Raw genomic sequence first — 24,117 nt, forward strand, 5'->3', positions numbered from 1 at the left:
TCGCGTGTGAGCCTATTCCACGCGTCACAGTCTCGACGCGGCGACAAGCTGGCGAAAGGAGTGGTGCCGGTCTCACCATAGGTCGCGGTGTAAGCTGACCGACCGGGCGACCGGAGTGCGCCCGCTCTGGCTAGGCGAGGTAAAGTGGGCGGCTTGGGGGCAGGAGTGGACGGCGGCGGCGTTCTGGCCGGGCAGCTGGATGTAGAGCTCGGGCCCGTAGCCCGACTGCTCCTCTCTCGCCCACGGCGCGGAAGCTCGGACGCCGGCCTCGGGCAGCAGGCAGCACGGCAGACGGGGCGGCGTTCTGGCAGGGCAGCCGGCGTCGGGCCCGTAGCTCGACTGTTCTCGTCCTACCCACTGGCGTAGAAGCTCACCGGCCTAGAGGAGCTGACGGCACGCTCGTGTAGACGGGCGACGCACAGGAACAGGTTGGCAGGAGGCCCCGGTCGGGTGAACTCCTGGTGGGCTCGGGTCCGGAACCCGACGGCCCGTCTTCAACGCCCGCTCCGGTGGTTGACCTCCTCCTGCCGTCGCTTCCTGGGACTCTCCTGGCGTCTCCCTGCATGTCCTCTTGCGTGTCCCCTTGTTCTACCAGCGCACCACGCTTTTATGCGAAGCATATTACTAGAGCTCAACCCAGGTCCTCAGGCGCGGCGGTGTCGCCTTCAATGACCTTTAGTGACCCCATGCCATACCACGTGACACCATGACGTCACGACAGAAGAGAAACGGGGCTCCAACTCGCGCCGTCGCTCGCGGCGTCGCGGCGGTATATAAGCAGCTACGCTTGTTTCTAGGTGGCTTTGGCTCAACTCTTGCAAGGTGGGCTGGGTGGGAATCGAACCAGGGTCTCCGCAGTGTGAGACGGAGACGCTACCACTGAGCCACGAGTACGATGCTTCAAAGCGGTACAAAAGCGCCTCTAGTGAATGCGGTGTTGCCTTAGAAACGAGCCATTTCTAAGGCTCAGGCGTGCGTCGCTTGCTCAGGCGCACATTTCGTTGCCGCGCCGAACGCTGCGTTGCTCGACGCTCACCGCGTCCTATGCGGGGCGCGTAATCGCTGCGCCGTAGCCCATTGTCTTACACCCCTTGGCGGGTCGACGGGAACGCTGTCGCGTTCCACTCTTGAAGGCGAAGCAGAGTAACGCATGAGTTGTTTCTTCGTCTAGCCGAACCAAATATAGCCAAGCAACAGCAGTTCACCAGGCTAAACAGTGGTTCAACAACTAAAATAAAGGCTAGTATGCTTCGCATCCTGGGCTTAACCTTAGCTAAGCCACAGCCATTTTTTTCTTCTGTCTGGACGATTTGGCATTCTCGGATTGGCTGCCTGACGCCCTGTGGTCTTTCTTGATTGGCGAGGCTTTTTTTCTTTTAGTTGCTTTTCATGCGCCGCGCGTTCACGTGCCGGACGCTCTTCGGCGTCGTCGCTTCTCCTTCCAGCACGGAGTCGGCCGCGGCGCCCGCACTCCTTGTCGTCTGCTCCTGACCGTCCCGATCGCCGCACCATGTCGCGCACCACACATCACAATTATATTTATGCAAATTGGTAAGCTGCATGACATGTTTCATAGGATACATTTTCATGATGCAACAGTATGCAGGTTTTTGTAGACGATTTCAAATACATTTAGTGCAGATATCACATTGTGATGGTGTGCAATGATGTTGTACTCTAATCATGGAAAAGATGCTGCCGTAATGTTACAACGAAAGATGACAGTATACAATCAGATGCCTGCAAATTTTAGCAAGCACGGGCACCACTTGCTTGAACAATAGCGATGCAATGTCTATGCATGCTACTATAACCCGTGCATTTCTGCCATTGTTCAAATGAAATCAATTTTCCCACCTATGTCTGCCTCATACAAGATTAAAATAGAGCATAAATTTAAACAGAGCAACAAACCTCATTTGAACTTCGCAGTAAATAAGACCTCTGTTGATGCAAACCTGCTACAACGCTGAGCAATAGTCCAAGGTTTATAGAGAAATTACCTTGGTATGACTTAACTGTAGAGCTAATCAGGACTGCAGCATTGTAAAACATATCTACGATTGTCCCATTTTATGTGTAACAGCTTAATTAATTAGCTTGCCCAACCCATCAAGGGAAAATAAAATTTATTTTCCCCATTTAGCATTTTTGCTAGGTAGACCACAATTGAATGACATCCAATATATTAACATTTTGACTCAGATAACCTAATTTGGTCCATACGTTACCACCTTCGCATACTGCCAAAGCTGCACTCTATCAGATGTGTTGCAATAATAAAGGGGGGCTTGTGCACCAGTACCCCAATATCATTAACAGTGTTCGCCAACACAGCTAAGTAGATGGTCATTATTCAGGTAGCAAAAACTTGAGAGAGAAAAAAAAACACTCACTTTGGTAGGAACAATACTGCAATAACTTTAGAGAGAAGGATCCAGTGCAGGCAGCAGAACTCTTTTATGCACCAGCAGTACAACGGCAACTAGTCTTTCAGTAAAATAAAAAGAATAATTAGCAGCGATTAGGTACCTAGTTCTTGCTAAGAATCAATAAATCTGGTTTCCATGCATATGTGCTCTGCTTTATTAATACAACTGAATAGTTCTTAAAATATGGTTTATGATAATTGCATCACCTTCTCTTGTAGGTCCAAATTTTTTGGGAACTTATACAACATTTACAGCTTGCTTACTGACACGAATGCCTTGACTGCCCAGGCATCATTCGAAGCAAAACGTCTTGCTGCACCACAAGCAGTTGTACAAAGGAAACACACAGCAGAACAGCCAGAACTAACAACCTTTTTGTCACTAAAATAAAAACATGCCTGCAAGAAAGAAAGTAAGCACCACACGTAGTGAGACATTGCTATTATCTGGAACGTACCGTTCCGTATTCTATCAGAAGTTCTTGCCGTATCGGATAGAGTATGCTCCCAAACTGGTACGAACTTCAGTACAAGTACGCAACTGAACGCAGTTTTATTCTACGCTTTTATCGCAATTAAGCAAGAGGGTACAAGTGTCACATGGAAAATTCCTATCACCGCCTAGCAGATCGCGCTACCATTAAATTAAAAGATAGGTGATCCTGTGCCCCATTCGTGCGTCATTTTTGCCCTAAGACGCTGATTACTGGCCCTCTGAAACAATATTTCTGTTCGTGACACCGGCCGGATACACATCATTTCACCACCTACGTTATGCAAACCAAATAAATTAAAATGGACTTACCTTATGAGCAAGTTACGAGCGCTCCTCGACTGTTGGAACATCCGATGAGAACAAGTTATTGCGTGTCCAAGCGCGTATGTAAATTCGAACAGAAGACAACTTCTTCAATGTCGTAGCGTGCAGAGTTTCGTAAATGAGGTGAAACACTTTCAGCGCAAATATCCTTGTGCTATAACGGCAGATCACAAGCACACAAACGTACGCCACAAAGCGACAAATTCAGAACTTTGCGAATTCGAACATGGCGAGACTCGAGCAGCGTAATCATCCACCGCTTCAGTTCTTCGCTCCCGATGCGACAATCTCTCTTCCTTGGGGTCTTGCTCCACTCTTGAGTAAAAATGAAGACATATTTACGGTAAAGTAACCATTTTTACAACATAAAATGGTAAAACACGGATGACCAGGCTCACTACACATATGCAGCTTTCTCTACCGCTCCTGAAATCGGAGGGGCAGCGCGCGCTGCCCCCTGGTCCGCACTTTTTGCGCACTCTGAACGAAATAGAATCGGTTTCCGTTGCGCATTTGTGCTTTAGTTGCTGCAACTGCGAAAGAATTGGTTGACAAATATGCGAATTCTGAAAGAGGAGAACGCTTTCTCTTCCGCAAGGTAGTGAATTTTAAGCAAGCGGATAGAGAATGCAAGAAGAAGAAAGACAGGGAGGGAGGGCAAACAGACGGTTCGCTAGTTTGCTACTGGGGACAGCGAACCCGAGTGTTGCAATGCACTGCAAAGCGATGCACTGCGATGCGTCAATAAGCTCTAGTATAGAGCTATTTAGGCTGGTTGGTGCTCATAATGAATGGGTAACTAATCAGTTGTGTCATAACATTTACCCATGGATAAAGCACATGGAAGAAATGGTGTTGAATGCTACGTCAAAAAGAAATAAAGCCTGAATCGTTGCGCCAACTCGTCACAGGGTGTTCTTTCTTTCCTTTTCCTTTCCTTGACAGTTCGCGATCTTTCTGCTCCCATAGAAGAACGTGAGCGCTCACCGGTCTTTTTGAAAGATTAAGTGCCAAATGTCTATAAGAACATCTTAGCGCATGAATTGACAACGCACGAACAGTGAAGATTATGCGCAATTGCTGTGTTTAAATGAATGGACAGTTCAGAATAAAAACAGAAAAAGCGCGACAGAGGACGAGTGAGTAAAGAGCACAGGACAGAGGGCTGGCTTGCAACTCAATGCGTTATTTGCAGAAGCAGCATACAAAGACATCATTTCAGCATATCAGCATAAATATGCTGCTACATGCTGAAAGCCTCACGTTGTAAAATGTTTGATCTGCATCTTGAATTCATTGTTATTTTGCTTTAACTCAGGATACCTTTCTACCTGTGCCGCATTCTGTGGCTGAGCACTCCCATGTTATCAGCAGAATCATTACACAGGTGTGTTCTTTTGTAATTCTGAGTACTGATATCTTTCTGTTTTCTTTGATTTAAATGCACAGATCAAATGAAACACGGTTTAAAAGAGAAGCTGACAGGCACTGTATGCAAATATTTGTTAGGAAGGCAGACCTTTGTTACAAGTTGTCATCATAGCAACACTAAAGCGGCCGCACACCAAAACAGCAGTGCCTAACAAGCAACATAATTGTACCGTAGAAGAATCTAAAACATAGTACGAAAGCTTGTACTAAACTAGGAACTGTATTAAAACGTTACGAGAGGGACAATTTCTTAAAATTAACAGTTTGTGTTTGAGAAGCTTAAATGATTGCTTGTATTACTCTGCCTCGTTCCTTTAACCCGGCTGATACGCACGTAAAACAGTTGCATTCGCATTCGATAGAATCTGCAGCGAAGTTTGAAAAGAGCGCTGCGATACCCAAAGGGCGTACTATTGAAGTAGGAGCTAGTCTACCCAGTGCAGGGCAGTCCTAGGAAAATGAAACCTGATACAGTGTACCGCATGCACCCAAAACAACCTTTACTCCATTGACATTTGTAGACAGTACTCGTGCAGGATTGGGCAACTGGCTGTTTGTTTGTGGCTGCAACAACTACGTAGATGAAGACTGTATTGGGAAGCTACTATCTTTTTCAGTGAGTTTAATAGTCCATAAACGTATGAGATTTTCATGAACAACGTTTTGTTTGCCACACTTTCCTTTTTCGGTTTTTGCACTCCTGCCTTTATGGCTGCGAGATACTTCAGGTTGGCTGAAGAGACAATCGTAGCCTAGTAGCTGGTTTGCACAGTTAATATTTTGATTTCGTAAGAACCAACTTGCCTTGGCCACTGCTGAACGGACACATCAAAAGGCGCAGGATTATAGACAAGGTTAGAATGACTTCGAAATACGTTTTTGATGTTTTTTTTAACCACCCCTCTGTCTGCTGAGACCAAATCAAGTTAACATTTAATGAAGCAATGCTCAGGTTGAAAAACTGCAACCCTGTGTGGGTACTCAAAGACCATCATTGCATCAGCTAGCTAAAGTGCCTCCATGAGAGGAAGGCAGAAGCGTAAGACATCGCTAAGGAAAGGTTGGTGGACAGGTTGGTGGTAATTACGTAGGTTCAAAGGCTATCGCGCTGAGTAAGAAAATGTGTTTGCTATACAGCGTCAACATAGCGTTATAGCTGAAGAACAAACTGGCACCATCTGCCTAGTCTTACACAAGCACGTGTACAGAAAAGGGACTCCTGTCAGCCTTGAGATCCACCACTGGAGAGGTCAACTGCTATTGCTATAACATAGAATGCGACATCACATGACTACAAAGAAGTGTCCGTGCCTCGCTGCACCTCACTGGCTGGGCAATCGAAGCCTTGATTGTAAGGTTGTAAATAACCTTTCCATCACAAGGCAGCAACTTAGTTTCCAACCATTACATCATGAACTGCTCAGTGCTGCGGTGCCGGACTTATTCGACCAAGAGAGGTGGGAGTTCTCATGCATGCCCCAAATTCAAGCCACGGCTATATGCTTCGTTGAGAAAGTCACTGGAAACGAAATCATATCGTCATCGAAACAGTCATGCAAGCGATGCACACAGGGCTCGTAGCGTGCTCACTTGGTATGACATCTATCAAAACACCCTATGCACAGATGCTGGAAGAGGTGCGGATTGAAAAGACGAAAATATAAGCTGTTGAAGTTCCACATAATATAGAACGATAATAAATCACCCTTCAGCAATAACTCTGGGAAAAGAGGCAAGCCGTACTCCACGCGACGAATGCTGTGAAAACAGTACTGTTACTGAAGCCAAATTGCCTATAACTCTTTTGTGAACGATCATGCCAACTGAATAGGCAATTTAAGAGCATCAAGGACTGAAGAGCCACGTGGCCGCAAGAAAGCCCGTTCTTACGGCATCTCACTTTCAGAAACGGTTAGAATTTTTGAACCTTCACAGAAACTGGGCAGCCACAAATGGCAGCACGTAATATTCAATGACGGTTCCACACTCTTCACGTGTTGGAATAAGTGCCTTCGCGTCTGGAGGGTCGCCGGTTCCCGCTAATACAGGCATGCGCATGCTTTCTGAGCATTTAAAAATTGACTTCTGTATCTCTCCGGTAGTTTTTTTGTATTTTTTTATTTGAGAAATACTGCCAGCCTTCAGAGAAGGCCGTAGGCAGAAATGGACAGTACATATGAAAAAATGATCAAAAATAACAAGACAAGAACACGTTACACAAGGCTAGCACTACGCTCTGAAAATCAGCGAAAGACCGATAGTTTGCACGTCGCTTGCATACAAACCCGTGCTACAGATATAAAATTGTACAATGATATATTGACAGAGTGCTTGACAAGGAAAGAATAAATCAGAACACGGACAATTCAAGCTGCGCATGCGCGTCGCTCGATATGACAAACTGCTGTAATTCAGCACTTATCGAAGCATTTTGCGGCATAGCCATAGCATATGTCTCGAGAATATAAGTGTTGCTGAAAATGGAAGGCTGATGGAACTATAAAGCACTTAAGAATGACTGCATGGTGGGTTTCTCGACAATGTGTGCACTGAGACGGTTCCATTCTCGAATAGTTCGAGGAAAAAATGAATTACTGAAGCAATCGGTTCTGCAGGCGAATTCTCCAACCTTTTTCGAGTGATTTCCTCGTGTGGAAGGACGAGTCACCTGATGAATGTGCAATTCCTTATTGATACGCAAGTTATCATGTTATATTAAATACATATATTTCAACCTATCACGATGACGTCTTAGTTGAAGTGTTTCTAAATTAGCTTTTTCTAGCAGCTGAGTCGGAGACGTGTGCCAGCTGTATCAATTAAAGACGAATCTTATTGATTTTCTTGGGACACTTTCGAGTTTTCTTATATTTAATTCAGTAAATGGGTCCCATAAGACGGAAGCATATTCAATAATCGGCCTAATAAATGTTTTATATGCCAGTAACTTTATTTCTTCTGTCGACTGACGTAGGGAACGTTTCAGATACCCAAGCTTCTGCATGGCCTTTCTTTTGTATGTAGTTGATATGTATGTTCCACCTGAGATCAGGCGTGATCATGACACCCAAGTATTTATAACTCTCTACTGAAGAAAGACTGCGGCCATTTATTGAATATTGGAAGTGTAGGGGAATCCGTTTTCTTGTTATTGTCATTGATATGGTTTTCTTTTCATTTACCTTCATTTGCCACTCAGAACACCAACGGTCTATTTTAGATAGAGATGAATTTAAAAGAGCCTGGTCATTCGGACACTGAATTACATTATACAATACACAATCGTCAGCAAACAACTTAATTTTAACTGGTATATCTTGAGTAATGTCATTAATAAAAATTAAAAAGAACAGTGGTCCCAGGATGGATCCCTGCTGTATGCCTGACAAAACTGGGGCCGGACTGGAACTAATGCTGTCAATGGAAACACTCTGCTGTCGCAATGAAAGATATGCTTCTATCCAGGATATTAATGTAGTTTTCTTGAATATTGATTTCATTTTGATAAGTTTAGGATGGGACACGCGATCAAAGGCTTTCTCGAAATCTAAGTATATGTCTACCTGGCTTTGCTTATCTAATGATAAGCAAAGTTACGACGAGAACAGCGTGCGGAATTTTGTTGCCAGCGGACGTGTCTCCGTAAATGTAGGGGGTGCCAAGAGGTACGCAGGTCTTGGCTAGCTGCACTGTATTCCAGAGAAACCGACAGCTGAAGTCCACAAAAAATTTTTGACTACATTCTCCTACCGTATGCAATAATGGACCCTTTCCAGGTGGATGCCACAGCATCTGTTGTGCAGGAGTGCCTACAAAACAGTGTCATCGCACAGCTGCAGCGTCTACCGCGGAGTGCGGACCTCAACATAATTGAAAACATCGAGGGCATTATGAAAACTATTCTGGCTCGCGTACATCCGCAAACAGGGTGTCCTGAAAGGTTGTGGCAAACAGTGGAAGCAGAATTGAATCAAATTCGTGAAGACCCGACAACTGCAGAGTCGCACCACGTATCGCTGTCCAGAAGAATATAAGAGCTCCGAAGACAAAGGGGGTACCCTATGAAGTACGGAAGGCATTTAGACACAATTCTGAAGCGGTCAGCATCAGCAGACTTCAGGTTCTTTGTTATGGGCAAGTGCAAAGTGCGGAGAATAACTCTTTTTGCAATCAATAGAATATTCACAAATGTTGTGCCTCCGTTCTCTTGACTCTTTAAAAGCAACTTTTGCTACTGAAGGCAAATAGTAGTAACAAACGGCAGTGTTAAACGGTGAAACAGTTGATAGCAGTATAATAGCGCAGTTCAACATAAGGAAGGAGCTGTAGATGTCACCCTCGTTTTTGTGGACACCTGAACCGGGTCGTCGAGCAAGGGGTAGATAAGGGAGTGAAGAAAATCACGGAGAAATTGTGTAGTGGAGGGTACCGGAACAGTTATGGGGGCACTTGACATTGATTTCGTGCTGATAATGCGAAACTGTTGATTGCACATGGCATAGATGAGTAAATGATATTAATTCAATTGACTTAAGCAAACCTGATTATGCGTATTAAGCAACCATCATTCTTCCTTATTTGCACCACCCTGGTACCAAATTTACTAGAGTGGCAGAAACCGTACTGAACTTCATTGTTTTTCCTCCATTCACTCTTTTGCTAACGAAAATGGACGTGTTCACTTGTTCCTTATAGCGAAGTATGGGACCCCACCTATGAGCCGGATGGAGAAAGCCCCCTTCCATTCCTTTGACCGTCTACGTCATACGGTTTTCAGTGCCGCTTTTTTGTGGATGCTGCCACCGTCACCACATTTTCCTGATTATCCCCCAAATATTGCTTTTGTGTTAATTTCGAATACATAAGGAGTTTTAACATGTGCTTACCACACCCAGATAATAGGCGCGGTAGGGCGCTGTGGGAAAGAGGAATTAAGGAAAAGTTTGAACTTTGACATCATCATTAGTGAAAACGCCCTTTGCGAAAGTGATTGAAGGCAACGCAAGCCAGCGCAGTTTCATTCCTTAAAGATAAAAACAAAATGCCGCGCAAGGTGCCTAGTTCTAGCAAGGGTTGAAGCTAGCACTAAAACCTTCCAACCGACTGCGGCCACTCGCACAGTAACAGATGTAACAACACGTCCGGTGTCAGTCCTGCATGTTCTTTTTTTTTGTGGGGGAGGGGGGCGTAAGAAATAACGAAAAGCTGCAAGTTGCTAGACGGGAGTAACAGATTCTAAGGGAACAGCAAAAGAGAGAGAGAGGGAAGCTATTTGATGTTTCCCTCTCGACGGACGGTGATGACAGATTGTGGTGCTTCTCATAGTTTGGGTTACTGCTCAAGCGATCACCTTCAAGTTGATCAAGACTGTAGTGATTGTTACTCGGACAAGTCGGTGAAGCATTCTCTGAACCCCAAAATTATAGCAATTTGTTACTTTTTGAGATAATCTTGAGGTACGCTTGCCGTTCCTAGGATTGTGACGCAGTTAGAAAAAAAGCGAGCCCGCCGGGGTGACACTTAGTTTGGTGTGTAATGAATCTTAGTGAGAGACGATTTTGACGCCTTGTATGGCCCCGCAACACATACCCTCCATCGGTACTCACGCTTGTCGAAGACGCGATGAGTGATTTCCAAGAGTGATAACACTGGCTCGGAGTGATGCCTGCCACCGGCAAAAGATGCCGAGAGTGAGTGGGGCTGCACTAATCCAGACAGAACAAAATTAGGAAGGCCCACAAAGCTTCAACAAGATACTCTCTCACCAGATCAGGAATTGGCCTCCCTGGTGCATTATTCGGCCACACCCCTCCCAAATGACTAACTCAATTACCCAGTGGCCCTCAGTCCCCAGCAGTTGCGGAGCACCTGACCAAGGCGGCGGTCAGACCTGTAACGCCGCAGAGGTTGCTAAGAATATCTGGATCCGGACAGGCCGCTAATGAAAACTGACCCTTGCAACGTTTAACAACCGAACCCTCTCGCGGGAGGCTAGCTTATCAGGCCTCTTTGAGAAATTATCAGACATTGTTTGGGATATTATCGGCCTTAGAGAGATTAGAACAACTGGTGAGGCTGATACATTGTTGAATAAGAGACATGTCTTCTGCTATAGAGGTCTCCTAGATAGGAATCGATACGGGGTAGGATTCCTAATCCATAAGGACATAGCGGCCAACACTGACGAATTGTACATCATTAATGAAAGAGTAGCTGTATTCGTAATCACACTTAATAAGAGGTATAGATTAAAGTTAGTAGAAACATATGGTCCAAGATCCAGTCACGATGATAAGAAAGTGGATCAGTTGTATGAAGGTGTTGAATTAGGGATAAGAAAAGTGCAAATACACGGTAATAATGGGCGATATCCATGCAAAAGTGGGGAAAAGCAGACTCTTGAACAAGCAATTGGCAATTACGGCATTGATTCTAAGAACGATAGAGGAGAGATTCTGATAGAATTCGCTGAAGGGAGTAAGCTTCGAATAATGAACGCCTTTTTCAGAAAGCGTAGCAACAGAAAGTAGACCTAAAAAAGCCCCAATGGTGGCGAAACAAGAAGTAACATTGACTGCACGCTCTCTGCTGATCCCAGCATACTGCAGGATGTAGAAGTGATGGGTAGGGTAAAGTGCAGTGATCATAGGTTAGTGAAGGCTACGATTCACCTCAGTTTGAAGAGGGAAAGAGCTAAGTTGGTCAAGAAGAAACAGGTTCACCTAGAGGCAGTAAGGGTAAAAGCAGACAAATTCAGGCTGGTACTTGCAAACAAATTTGCTGCCTTAGAACAGAGAGAGGATGATTACATACAGCTAATGAATGAAACCGCAACTAGGTGGCTTCAGAGGCAGCAATTGAAGTGGGAGGCAAAGCACCAAAGCAACCAGTAGGCAAGCTCTCCCAAGCAACAAATGACCCAATAATAAAAGGACAAAAAATGAAAGTGTCCAACTCAACAGATGGGATAGAATCGCATGACTGTCAAAACTGATCAACAAGGCGAAAACAACGGATATTGATGATGTGTTGTGTTTAGTGGCGCAAGGGCCAGGTTTGGCCAAAGAGCGCCATGACAAGTGTTAATGTTGATGTACTATGGAAGATGTGACTTGGCTGTAAAGTGGCCTAAAAATAGTCGCTGTAAAGTGCGTAAAATCTACGTGCTATAAAATTATGGCGATGATTAATGAAGAAAACTATGACCATTAAAATCCATCGTAGGAGAATGATGCAAAATGGAAAATGTATAAGATAGTAAAATTACTTGGAGCACTGCTGCCTCGCCAGAGCCCTTGAAACACAAGGGCCTGGAGGCGCGTGCTACACGAAAGAGCTATCACAGCGGTATCCTCTGAAGAGAGGACCCGCTACGAACATGTGGGGCTAAGAACATGCAAGACAACATCTTTCAGGAAGCCCAGGACTGCGCTGGAGTCAAACAGCGGTTCTGGGCCGAGTAACATTACTGGATGAAGGGGGATGTGCTGGCGGTATGCTAAGGGAAAATGTTTCTTTCTTTCAGATTCGGCTGCCCGACACTCCAGAAGGACGTGGAGGACGGTCAGCCTCTCCCCGCATCTACCACAGGTTGGAGGCTCGTTTCCGGTGAGTAAAAAGTTATGTGTGCCAAATGTATGTCCTATTCTTAGACGACAGAATAGGACATCTGTCCGGCGTGATTTTGTTACGGAAGGCCAGAATCCTAACTGTGGCTTTATCACGTGGAGCTTATTATTTGTTTCCGCGTCCCATAGGCGTTGCCACTGGTTCCGTAGTATCCTCCGTAAGAAGGGCTTCAGGTCTGTGACAGGAACTGCAGCGGTGGGATTAGCAGAAAATGATGCAACTGACGTGGCCATCTGGTCCGCCAGAACGTTACCTTCGATGCCCCTATGACCTGGCACCCAGCATATGATGACATGCTGATTACCTACATATGCTTTACACAGAGCAGAATAGAGTTCGTTAATTACCGGATTTTTGTGGTTAGAGAATGCCATCAAGGCCTTCACAACACTAAGGGAGTCCGTATATATGACTGCTTTCTGGAGTTTTGATTTCCTGATATGCTTCACAGCCGACAATAGGGCGTAGGCCTCAGCCGTAAAGATACTAGTTTCCGGATGCAGTACGTCGGATTCCAAGAAGGATGGACCGACGGCTGCATAGGACACCCCCTCGCGTGACTTCGATGCGTCTGTGTAGAACTCCGTGCAGGAGTGTTTGTATTGGAGTTCCCGGAAATGCATTTGTATTTCAATCTCTGGAGCGTGTTTTGTAACTTGCATGAAAGATATATCGCATTCTATGTGCTGCCACTCCCAAGGAGGTAGCAGCTTGGCTGGCTGCATTAGGCGGAGCTCGAGGAGTGGGACATGCATTTCCTCACTAAGCTCCCTCACACGCATCGAAAAAGGCCGTCTTACGGAAGGACGATTATGAAAGAGCGTAGCATATGTCATATCGTTAATGGTATTAAAACATGGATGTTGAGGATTAGAGTGGACTTTCAGGAAATATGTTTGGCTGATGTATGTTCTCTGCAGATGTAGTGACCACTCATTTGATTCTGCATATAAACTTTCTATGGGACTTGTTCTGAAAGCTCCAGTGGCCAGTCGGATTCCTAGATGGTGGACCGGATCTAGCATCTTTAGCGCGCTCGGGGCTGCAGAATGATAGATCACGGCACCATAGTCCAACCGCGATCGGATGAGGCTCTTGTACAGATTCATTAAACATTTCCTGTCGCTGCCCCATGCTGTGTGGGATAAGACTTTAAGTAAGTTCATTGTTCTTAAGCATTTGACCTTGAGGTACTTTATGTGTGGAATGAAAGTTAATTTCGAATCAAGTATGATGCCTAAGAACTTGTGTTCTTTGTTCACAGGAATTCGCTGACCATACATTTCGATACTGGGCTCTGCAATGAGTCCTCTCTTCCTTGTGAAAAGCACACAAGAACTTTTGTTGGGGTTGACTTTAAATCCGTTTTCTTCTGCCCATTTGGACACTTTGTTCAAGCCCTGTTGAACTTGCCTCTCACATACTGTAAGGTTGCAGGATTTGAATCCTATCTGTATGTCGTCTACGTAAACAGAATAAAAAATGGCTGGCGGTAACGAGGCACGAAGGGTGTTCATTTTCACGATGAAGAGCGTGCAGCTAAGTACACCTCCTTGAGGTACACCAGTTTCCTGTATAAAAGGTCGCGACAATACATTGCCGACTTTCACGCGAAATGTACGGTTGGACAAATAGCTTTCTATTAGGACGAGCATATTGCCACGGATGCCAATTCCCGACAAGTCTCTCAATATTCCATAGCGCCACGTAGTGTCGTACGCCTTCTCCATATCGAGGAATACGGATAGGAAATATTGTTTATGTAGAAAGGCGTCGCGAATGTTTCCCTCAATGCGCACAAGGTGATCGGTTGTGGACCGCCCTTCTCTGAAGCCACACTGAAAGGGATCGAGGATATTGTTGAGTTCAAGGTAATGTACAAGTCTGCGGTTAACCATTTTTTTCAAAAAGCTTACAAAGACAATTTGTAAGAGCTATCGGACGGTAACTTGCCGCCAAGGAAGGGTCCTTGCCCTGTTTAAGAACAGGGACCACAATCGCTTCGTTCCATGTGGATGGGAGGTTTCCCGCAGCCCAAATAGCGTTGAAAAGCGTGAGTAGTGTAAGTTTGGTTTCATCGTGTAAGTTTCTGATCATTTCGTACATGACCCTATCAGGTCCCGGCGCAGAGCCCCTGCATGTGGTCAAGGCAGCTCTCAACTCAGCAATATTGAAAGGCCGGTTATAAGGTTCATTCTGCCTGGATTTTCGTATTATGGGCTTACATTCTTCTATTTGTTTGTATTTCAAAAATGATTGCGAATAATGGTTTGAACTCGACACGCTCTCGAAGTGTTCCCCAAGTGAATCTGCCTGATGTTTTAGTGTTTCACCTTGTGTGTTTACCAAAGGAAGTGAATATGTTTGTCGCCCTTTTATCCTATTAACCCGGTTCCAGACTTTGGCCTCATCTGTATACGAGTTGATACCGGATAAAAACGTCTGCCAACTCTCTCTTCTAGCCTGTCGGCGTGTTCGCCTGCCTTGCGATTTCACTTTCTTAAAGTTAAACAGATTCTCCGCAGTGGGAGAGGCGCGTAGCAACCCCCACGCTTTGTTCTGTTTCTTACGAGCGATCCTACAGTCCTCGTTCCACCACGGGACACGCTGTTTGCATGCCAAGCCATTTACTTGTGATATACATTTAGTTGCGGCATCTGTTATGAAGGCTGTAAAGTATTCCACGGCAGCATCAATTCCTAACGAGGGCATCTCATCCCATGAAATATTACTGAGAGTTCGAAATTTCTCCCAGTCTGCTGTATCAATCTTCCACCTAGGAGCTTGTGGGGGAAATTCATTTTCTTTAGATGTTCTTAGCAATACGGGGAAGTGATCGCTCCCGTAAGGATTGCTCGTAACTTCCCATTCGAGTTCGAGCAGTAAAGAGGCGGAAACTATACTAAGATCTATTGACGAAAAGGTTCTGTTCGCAAGAGAGTAATATGTGGGTTCTTTCTTATTTAGAAGGCACGCTCCAGAAGAGTAAAGGAACTGTTCAACGAGACGCCCTCGCGCATCGATACGAGAGTCTCCCCACAAGGTGCTGTGTGCATTGAAATCGCCAAGAACAACATAGGGTTCTGGCAATTCATCTATTAATGACTGAAATTCATGTTTGCTTAGTTTGTAGTGTGGGGGTATATAAATCGAGCAAATAGTGATAAGTTTGTTTAGCAAAACTATTCGAACCGCCACTGCTTCAAGGGCCGTTCGTAGCTGTAAATGTTGACATGCTATGCTCTTTTGGATTACAATTGCAACACCTCCCGATGATGCGATTGCGTCATCGCGATCTTTGCGAAAAGTAACATGCTGTCGGAGAAAGTTTGTGTGTTGTGTTTTTAGGTGTGTTTCCTGTAGACACAGCACTTTTGGATTGTGTTTGTGTATAATCTCTTGCACATCATCAAGGTTCCTAAGAAGACCTCTGACATTCCATTGAATGATTTGTGTATCCATGTTGAAAGTAAATAAGTGCTGTGTGTACGGAAATGGAGGTGATGATTTAGGTTACAGAGCTCTTTCGAGGCCCTGTAACGGGGGTTCTGGCCTTTCTGGAGCGTTCGAGGGAGCCTCGCCGCTCCTTAGGCGTTTGGTGCGCCTTGAGGACCGGAGTAGTGTCCATTGCCTCTTGTGAGGCGCCGGACACGTGCTCTTGCGAGCGAGAAGTTACAAGAGAGAGTCCTGCCTTGGAGGGCAAGACCCCTGCGCCCACCAGCCCGGAGGTCGATGGGGCTCCCTGAGGGATTTGGCTGCGCTGGCCGTTGCCAGCGCTGGAGGGGGCCTCGGAGGTTGGGGCAGCCTCGGCTGCTCCCACCTTCGGGGTCGATGGCTCCGTCTGCTCGGTTGGCGGAGCAGCGCTAGCTGCAACCACCGGGGGGGCAGATGGCGTGACTGCCGACTCACTGACTGTGGGTCGGACAGCCGCCGGAGGCCGTTGTGACGCTGCCCCCTGACGCGCCACCTCGGCAAAGGTTTTCTTTGGCAGGTATGCTACCCGCCTTCGTGCCTCTTTGAACGATATATTCTCTTTTACTTTTATAGTCACAATTTCTTTTTCCTTCTTCCAGGAGGGGCACGACCGCGAGTACGCGGCGTGGTCCCCGTCACAGTTTACACAGTGTAGAGAGTTCTTACATGCTTCAGTGGCATGTTCAAGGGCACTGCATTTGGCGCATGTTTGGCGGCCTCGGCAGCTCTGCGAGCTGTGGCCAAAACGTTGGCATTTGAAACATCTCAAGGGATTCGGCACATACGGTCTTATACGAAGCTTGATGTACCCGGCCTCGATTGACTCGGGCAGGACACTGGAGTTAAAGGTGAGTATTAGGTGTTTGGTCGCAATTTCTTTTCCGTCTCGCCTCATCTTGATTCTTTTGACATTTATGACATTCTGTTTGCTGAAGCCCTCCAAGAGCTCAGCCTCAGTCAGCTCCAATAAATCATCATCGGAGACTACGCCACGGGTGGTATTCATGGTACGATGAGGAGTTACTGTTACTTTGGCGTCACCAAATGAAACTAGATTGGGTAGATTTTCATATTGTTTCTGGTTGCGGAGCTCCAAGAGGAGATCGCCGCTTGCCATCCTGGATGCTTTATAACCTGTACCAAAAACTTGGGTAAGAGACTTGGACACGAGGAATGGAGAAATTGTTCGCACGGGTTTGCCTGGTGTTTCAGAGTGCACTACATGGAAACGAGGAAAGGTTTCTTTTTGGCGGGCAAAAAATTCAAAGACATCATCGGTGCGCCCCCTCTTGAGGGAGCGATCAGGTAATGGGGGGAAAGAAGAAGCCATAAGAGATTATAATTTCGGCAGTAACGCCAGCCACCCACCGTGGAGTCCTACAAGGGGACGCTGCAGGATCCGTAAAACACGGCCTGCAAACGCCAGCAGTACGTTACCACTATAACCAGATACGAAATAACCTAGGTTGGCTATTCACACAAGGTTAACCCTTGCTGCCTGGAAAAATTGGAAGTAAGTGGAAGCTAGGAGAAGACAGGAAAGATAAAAAGTGAGAGAAAGACGAAGATTAGAGGAAGAGAGAGACAGGAAAAGGCAACTACCGATTTCCCCCGGGTGGGTCAGTCCGGGGGTGCCGTCTACGAGAAGCCGAGGCCAAAGGGGTGTGTTGCCGCCGCCGAGGGGCCGTAAAGGTCCAAACACCCGGCATTGGCTCAACCCCCAGGATCCCCTTTTCCCCGGACACGGCTAAGCCGCGCACGGCTACACGCGGGAGGGTCCAACCCTCGTGTGCTCGGGTCCGTGGTGTCGCAACACACCAAACGCCTGCTGACGCAGACGCCCCTGCGGGGAAAACAACGGATATTCAAAACTCTAATTTGAGAAAGGCTGAAGAAGCCGTAAAAAATGGATGCAGCTTCAAATCGGTGAGAAAGAAAGTTCGAATAAGACAAACCAAAATGTATTCACTGAAACATAAGCAGGGTAATATCATCAGCAATCTCGAAGATATATTAAAACAGCGGAATAATTCTATACTGACCTGTACAGTACCCAGAGGAGTCAGGATAGCTCAGTTATAAACAGTTATGAACAGCATACAGGAACTCCTCCTATAACTAGCGATGAGGTCAGAAGGGCCTTGCAAGGCATGAAGCGAGGAATAGTGGCAGGAGAAGATGGAATAACAGTCGATTTAATGAAAGATGGAGTATACATATTGCTTGCAAAACTGGCGGCTCTTTATGCGAAGTGTCTATCGACTGCAAGGGTCCCAGAAAACTAGAAGAATGCAAACATTGTACTAATTCAGAAGAAGGGAGACGTTAAAAAAGGAAAAATAGCTGGCCCATTAACTTACTCCCAGTTTTATATAAAATATTTACCAAAATAATCTCAAATAGAATAAGGGCAACACTGGACTTTAGTCAAACAAGGGAACAGGCTGGCTTCAGGATGAGATACTCTGGAATGGATCACATTCATGTGAATACTCAGGTTATAGAGAAACCCGCAGAGAACAATGAGCCTCTCTGTATAGCTTTCATGGATTATGAAAAGGCATTTTACTCAGCAGAGATACTAGCACTGATAGATGCATTGAGTATTCAAGGCGTACATAATGCTTACGTAAATACCTTGGAAAATATCTACAGGGGTTCTACAGCTACTTTAATTCAACACAAGAAAAGCAGGAAGCTACCTATAAACAAAGGTGTCAGGCAGGGAAACACAATTTCTTCAATGCTATACAGTGCGTGCTTTGAAGAAATATTCAAGCTAAATAACTAGGAAGGCTTAGGAGTAAAGATCGACGGCGAATATGTCAGGAACCTTCGGTTCGCCGATGACATTGTTCTATTCGGCGACAATGCAGACGAGTTAGAACAAATGATTGAGTACGTTAACAGAGACAGTGTAAGAGTGTGGTTGAAGATTAATATGCAGAATACGAAGATAATGATAAATAGCCGGGCAAAAGAACATGAGTTCCGGATGGCCAGTCAGCCTCTAGAGTCTGTGAAGGAGTACGCTTACCTAGGTCAATTATTCACAGAGAACCATGACCATGGGAAGGAAATAAACAGAAGAATAAAAATGGGTTGAATCGCATACGGCACAGATTGCCAGCTCCTGATTGCAAGCTTACCATTACTATTGAAAAGGAAGGCGTACAATGATTGCATTTTACCAGTGCTGACATATGGGGCAGAAACTTGGAGACTGACAAACAAGCTTGAGAAGAAGTTAAGGACCGCGGAAAGAACGATGGAATGAAGATTGCTAGGCATGGACGTTAAGAGACAGAAAGAGAGCGGCTTGGATCAGAGAGCAAACCTGTATAGACGATAGTCTAATTGACATGAAGAGGAAAAAATGGAGCTGGGAAGGTCATGTAATGCGCCTGTTAGACAACCTCTAGACCATAAAGGTTACATAATGGGTACCAAGAGAAGGAAAGCGCAATCGAGGACGACAAAAACTACGTGGAGTGATGAAATTAGGAAATCCACCGGCGCTAGTTGGAATCAGTTGGCGCAGGACTGGGGTAATTGGAGATCGCAGGGAGAGGCCTTCGTCCTGCAGTGGACATAAAACAAGTTGCTGCTGCTGATGATGATGCTGCGCTGGCAGAACGCACGAAAGCTAGCGCCGACGGGCTCTAAAACCAGGAACTCGAACATTTTGTCCTCTGAGTGACTAAAAACAGGCTTTGCACCCATGCGTTTCTTTTGAGTGCAAATAGAAAGCCTGCTCGGAGCGTCTAGCACGGTCTAGCTGAGAGCCTTTGTTGTCACCTCGGAGCACGTAGTGTAGTATCACGTCGGCTGAAGACAAGTTGTTCTGGCCCGTGCATTTGTGCTTTTGAAGTGCAAGAAAAAGTGCCGGGAATGGGAGATTGCTTGGCAATCAGATGTTTCCTTCATAATTTATAGTACTGTTTGGAATGATTTTGGTATCTTCGACGCCATCTACGTAAAAGAAAATTGTTTCTGTTTCAAATGTCGCCAATTCAACACTTTCTCACTTATCCCCTGTACATGCTGCATTCCTATAAGGTCTAAATACCAAAATAACACATGCTTGTAACTTACTTTTTTTAGCGGACGCCATCCGGTGTAGCTTCGTACGGAAATTACTGCTGCTTAACTAGTGCTACAGCGTTAAATGAATGCACAAAAAGCACAATTCGAGTTTTTTTACAAAGTAAAATAGACATTTAGTTATCTCACAAGGCGTCTTGCGTCTCCGTTAGGAAATGGCACTTGCAAGTTTTCAATTGAGGTTTGCAAAATGTGTGCGTAATTAGATCTTTTTTAAATAATAGAACGATTCCACACAAAGACCGCGTGCGATTGAGCAGCAGTACAAAAAAAAAGAAAGTAAAGGCACCGAGTAGCGCATTTGGAGTAACGCGTGCCAGCTAGCGTTAAAAACGCGCACGCCCAAAACTGAAACCGGAAGGAGTTAATCCCATCCGCTTGGTGCGCTAGAGTCAGTTCGGCCGTTGAGTACTATAGGCCGTTGGGCTCTAAGTAAGCAGCAACAGCTAAGAAGTCTTCTACGACGATACATAGACTGCTTTTCTACGTCATTGAGGATTACACAAGCACCAGTTGCAAAATGTCACACCGTAACCGAAGAGTGCCCTCGACCGCTCCACTAAATACCATACCGAGTTTCCATGCGAAAGGCCACGTCATCAGCAAATCTGATGCGGAATCTGATAACGGTTAGGAAAGCCCACCGTTCGCTTCGCCGCTTACGTCACGAAATCGGCCACTTCCAAGTCGGGGGTGAAATAAGGGGAGGACGCGACCAACAGAGGACAGGCTGCCGCCTCTGAAACTACGTCATCATACGATGAGCTAATCGAAAAAGAGCAGATTGTTCCTGCTTGATCATTAAATATAAAATAAATATCTCCCAAGTTTGAAAGTATGAATGTGCAGTGCCGGGCGTTCACGCAATGCTTGAACTATTTTATTTCTATCATTCTTTTTCATTCACAGCCGACAGAAGGTATCGCAAGCGTAAATGAGTTGGCAGAGTGCAGCGCTATGTCCTCCGCTACCAGGAGCTTGCACAATGAACGCACCAGGAATGCTATGGCAGCACTTCCAAAGTCACGAGCGCAACAAAACAGTGAACTGGTTCTTAGCGCCGCATTTAATGGCGGTCTAAATCAAATTTCCTTCTTTTTCTTTCGCCGCCATGCTGCCGCTGTCGCTGTTATCTGCCTCACGGCACGTCGGGTGCTTGAAACAATGGAACATGACATCGAGCATTACGATGTACGGGCCCTGCATTGGCTGCGCACAGTAACATAAAATAGCTGGGTGCTGTCAAGTGCGCGCTGTGCCGTGAAATTGAGGACGAAAGTGCGGCATTCCGAAACTAGAGCAGAAAAGGCAGGCAAATAGCAAATCTCCAGAACGTCTCCCCGTCCTGACTCCATAGTTTTTAAAGCGGAACTAAGGAAGCGCTGCAGCATCTTAGGTGGAATGGAAGCCTTGTGACTGCTTAATAGCGATCTCTGTTGTATTGACGCTGGCGCTAGCACTGCGAATTCGATCTCACATGCACATGTCTTTTTGGCTTGTCTTTGAAGCGGAAGTGACGAGAAAACTCACGGAGACCTCCTACCGACCAGCACAGTAATTAGGAGGGTAACTTCATGGACAGTGTCGGGAACAGTGATCTAGGTCAGACCAACAGGCCGATGTAGAAGAACCGCAGGGCGCAATTCCTTGTGCTGTCTGGAATGACCGCTTCTACGCTTACACCCGAGGCTCCTCCAGTTCGTAGAGTATGCAAGGAAACGTATGTTCAGAAAGTCGGCAGGGGTGGTCGAAGTAATTTTCCGCCATCTCTTCGAGCGCCTGGCGCTCTTCCAGCAATGGCGCTCTTCCAGCAATGGCGAACAACGAAAGAGCAAAGCCAAACAGACCACAAGGGCAAGTGATAGCCTCCGAAGCAACCAACGCAAGCACGCGCGACGCCCGCGTGTCTAGCCGCCTCGTGCTACTAGCGAGGGCTGCCTGGGCCACAGGCCGATAGCCAATCCACAGCAACAGAACCCAAAACGAACTACCTCTTCGCGAGTTCAGCTCTTAGCCAACGACGGGTTCGCTTTGAAAAGAATTGACAGATAATTCAAGTATTCATAATTTGCGCGGCCGTCCCGCTGTCTCGGACGGACTCTGAATAGAGCAAAATGTTGACCGATTACGTGTGGCCAAGTGAACGACGTCCTGGTGAAGAAATCTTGGCTAGCCTGCGCATACTACCTCCTGGTTGTGTCTGCAACATTCCGCTCAGTAGTGCTGCTTGTCCCACACGATTATACAACCTGGAGACTCTTTTTTTTTTTTTGTGCGCTCGCAAGAATAAAAGTACTACTGGCGGCGCCCGACTTTACCCGCTACGCCGAAACGAAAGCTGTGCCAAAAGGTAGTGCATCTGACGTCGCTAAATCGTGCGTGGGGAACATTCTGCTGCGACATGGTGTCTGCGAAGTCCTCATGATCGGCAGAAGAACGGCCTTGACAGCAGAACTCACCAAACCACTTTGCACACAGCCAGGCATGTGACAGGGAAAGAAGTACCCCCTAGCCGCAGACGAATGGTCTTAATAAGCGCCTGAACAAGACCCTCCTCGACATGTTTGCAATGGAGTTGCTTCTACTTCGAACACAAGATGTGTGAAGCCGTCCTGCCGTACATAACCTTCTCTTGAAAAACGGTGGTGCAAGAAGCAACGCAGAACACAACATTCAAGCTTGTTTACGCAGGAGCCCGACGACGACTCTCGACGACAAGCTGTCGCAGCTCACCGACGAAGAAAATCTACGTCGCCTCCTATCTACAGCGCACCGACGAAGCCCGACAGGTCGCCCTCCTGCCCATGAAGAACGAGCAGAAAACCGAAAGCCGACACTAAAATTTTCAGCGACGCTACGTCGACCACCACTATTTGGGTCTGGACTCCGATACGCCGACGAGGACTTAGCGGAAAACGGTAAGGGTGCTATTTTGGCTCCTACAGTATCATCCGACGCATTACGCACTAGACTATAATGTCATGCCAGACGACATTTCGCAAGCGCTGCGGCGCCGTGCACGACATGAAGTCATCCACGTAAAGGTACGCCCTCACTTGCGGAAATTAGCCATTGCAAGGCGGCGCACTTAAAAAATTGGAGGACGCTTAAGCTTCGCCTTCAAGAGTGGAACGCGACAGCTTCCCGTCGACCCGCCAAGGGGTGTAAGACAATGCACTACGGCGCAGCGATCACTTACGAGGCGCCCAGCATCGGACTTTGCGCCCACCTATCACGCGCTCAGCGTCGAGCAACGCAGTGTTCGGCGTGGCAACGAAACGTGCGCCTGAGCAAATGGAACGAACCAAAGAACTCGGTGTCTCGGAGGGGGAAACGATCTACGTCAGCCAAACGTCGTTATCGGCACGGGCAGAGAGATAGGTAGATAGTAATCTAAAGAAAGGAACGGCGCTTGATTCTGCAACCCGTTTGGGAGCACGGCGAAGCGTCGTCAGGGGAGAGGGAGTCGGGGCCGCGACGCGCCTGGCACCGGTCCGCGCACAGCCCCAATGCGCGCGTGGCGCGCCATCTGTCGGGGCAGCGCCGTACATTGAGAGGAGGGGGTCTTCTGTGTTTGCCGCAAGATGGCTCTGCGTGTGCGGTAAGCACAGAAGAAATGTATCGGAAACGTACTTCGCTACTCGTGTAAATGCGACTTGTGTAAGTTACATGCTCATAATTACCGATATACACCGCAGTATAACTTTCTACGGCACGTTTCTAAGGCAACACCGCATTCACTAGAAGCGCTTTTGTACCGCTTTCAAGCATCGAACTCGTGGCTGAGTGGTAGCGTCTCCGCCTCACACTCCGGAGACCCTGGTTCGATTCCTACCGAGCCCATCTTCGAAGTTGCTTTTTATTTATGAAGTGCCTGCCGTGATTTGTCGCTCACGGCCAACGCCGCGGACGCCGACACTGACGACACCGGCTTTTCTGCGACACGAGCTCCTTAACGCTGTCGCGTTAAAACGAGAGAATCCGCGCGTTTCAGTCGTTGTTCCTTCCGGGCTGCTGGGACACGGCGCGCGCGCCGGTCGGGCTCGCCGGTGAGAGCAGTGGCACCAGCGCCGGCGTGATTTCAGCGCCTGTGATTGGCTCGGTCGGATTTGCGGAAACGCGGCGCCGCAAAAAGGTGGGTTCGGGAACCCATCCTCGCGTGGCAGGGAATTCTTGCCGCGAAAAAGCCTCGCGCGGCGCGCGTTTTGAAGCGAGCCGCCTTGCGCGT

The 24,117-nt window shown here is 46.8% G+C and overlaps 1 long non-coding RNA gene across 1 annotated transcript in view; it reads left to right on the plus strand.

Annotated features, from left to right (window-relative positions):
• LOC126538752 (uncharacterized) overlaps positions 1 to 24,117 on the plus strand; it is a 316,846-nt gene that overhangs the window by 200,859 nt on the left and 91,870 nt on the right. The gene's annotated exons all lie outside the window — the stretch shown is intronic.

This window comes from Dermacentor andersoni, chromosome 8 (assembly GCF_023375885.2).
Source record: "Dermacentor andersoni chromosome 8, qqDerAnde1_hic_scaffold, whole genome shotgun sequence".
Lineage (NCBI taxonomy): Eukaryota > Metazoa > Arthropoda > Arachnida > Ixodida > Ixodidae > Dermacentor > Dermacentor andersoni.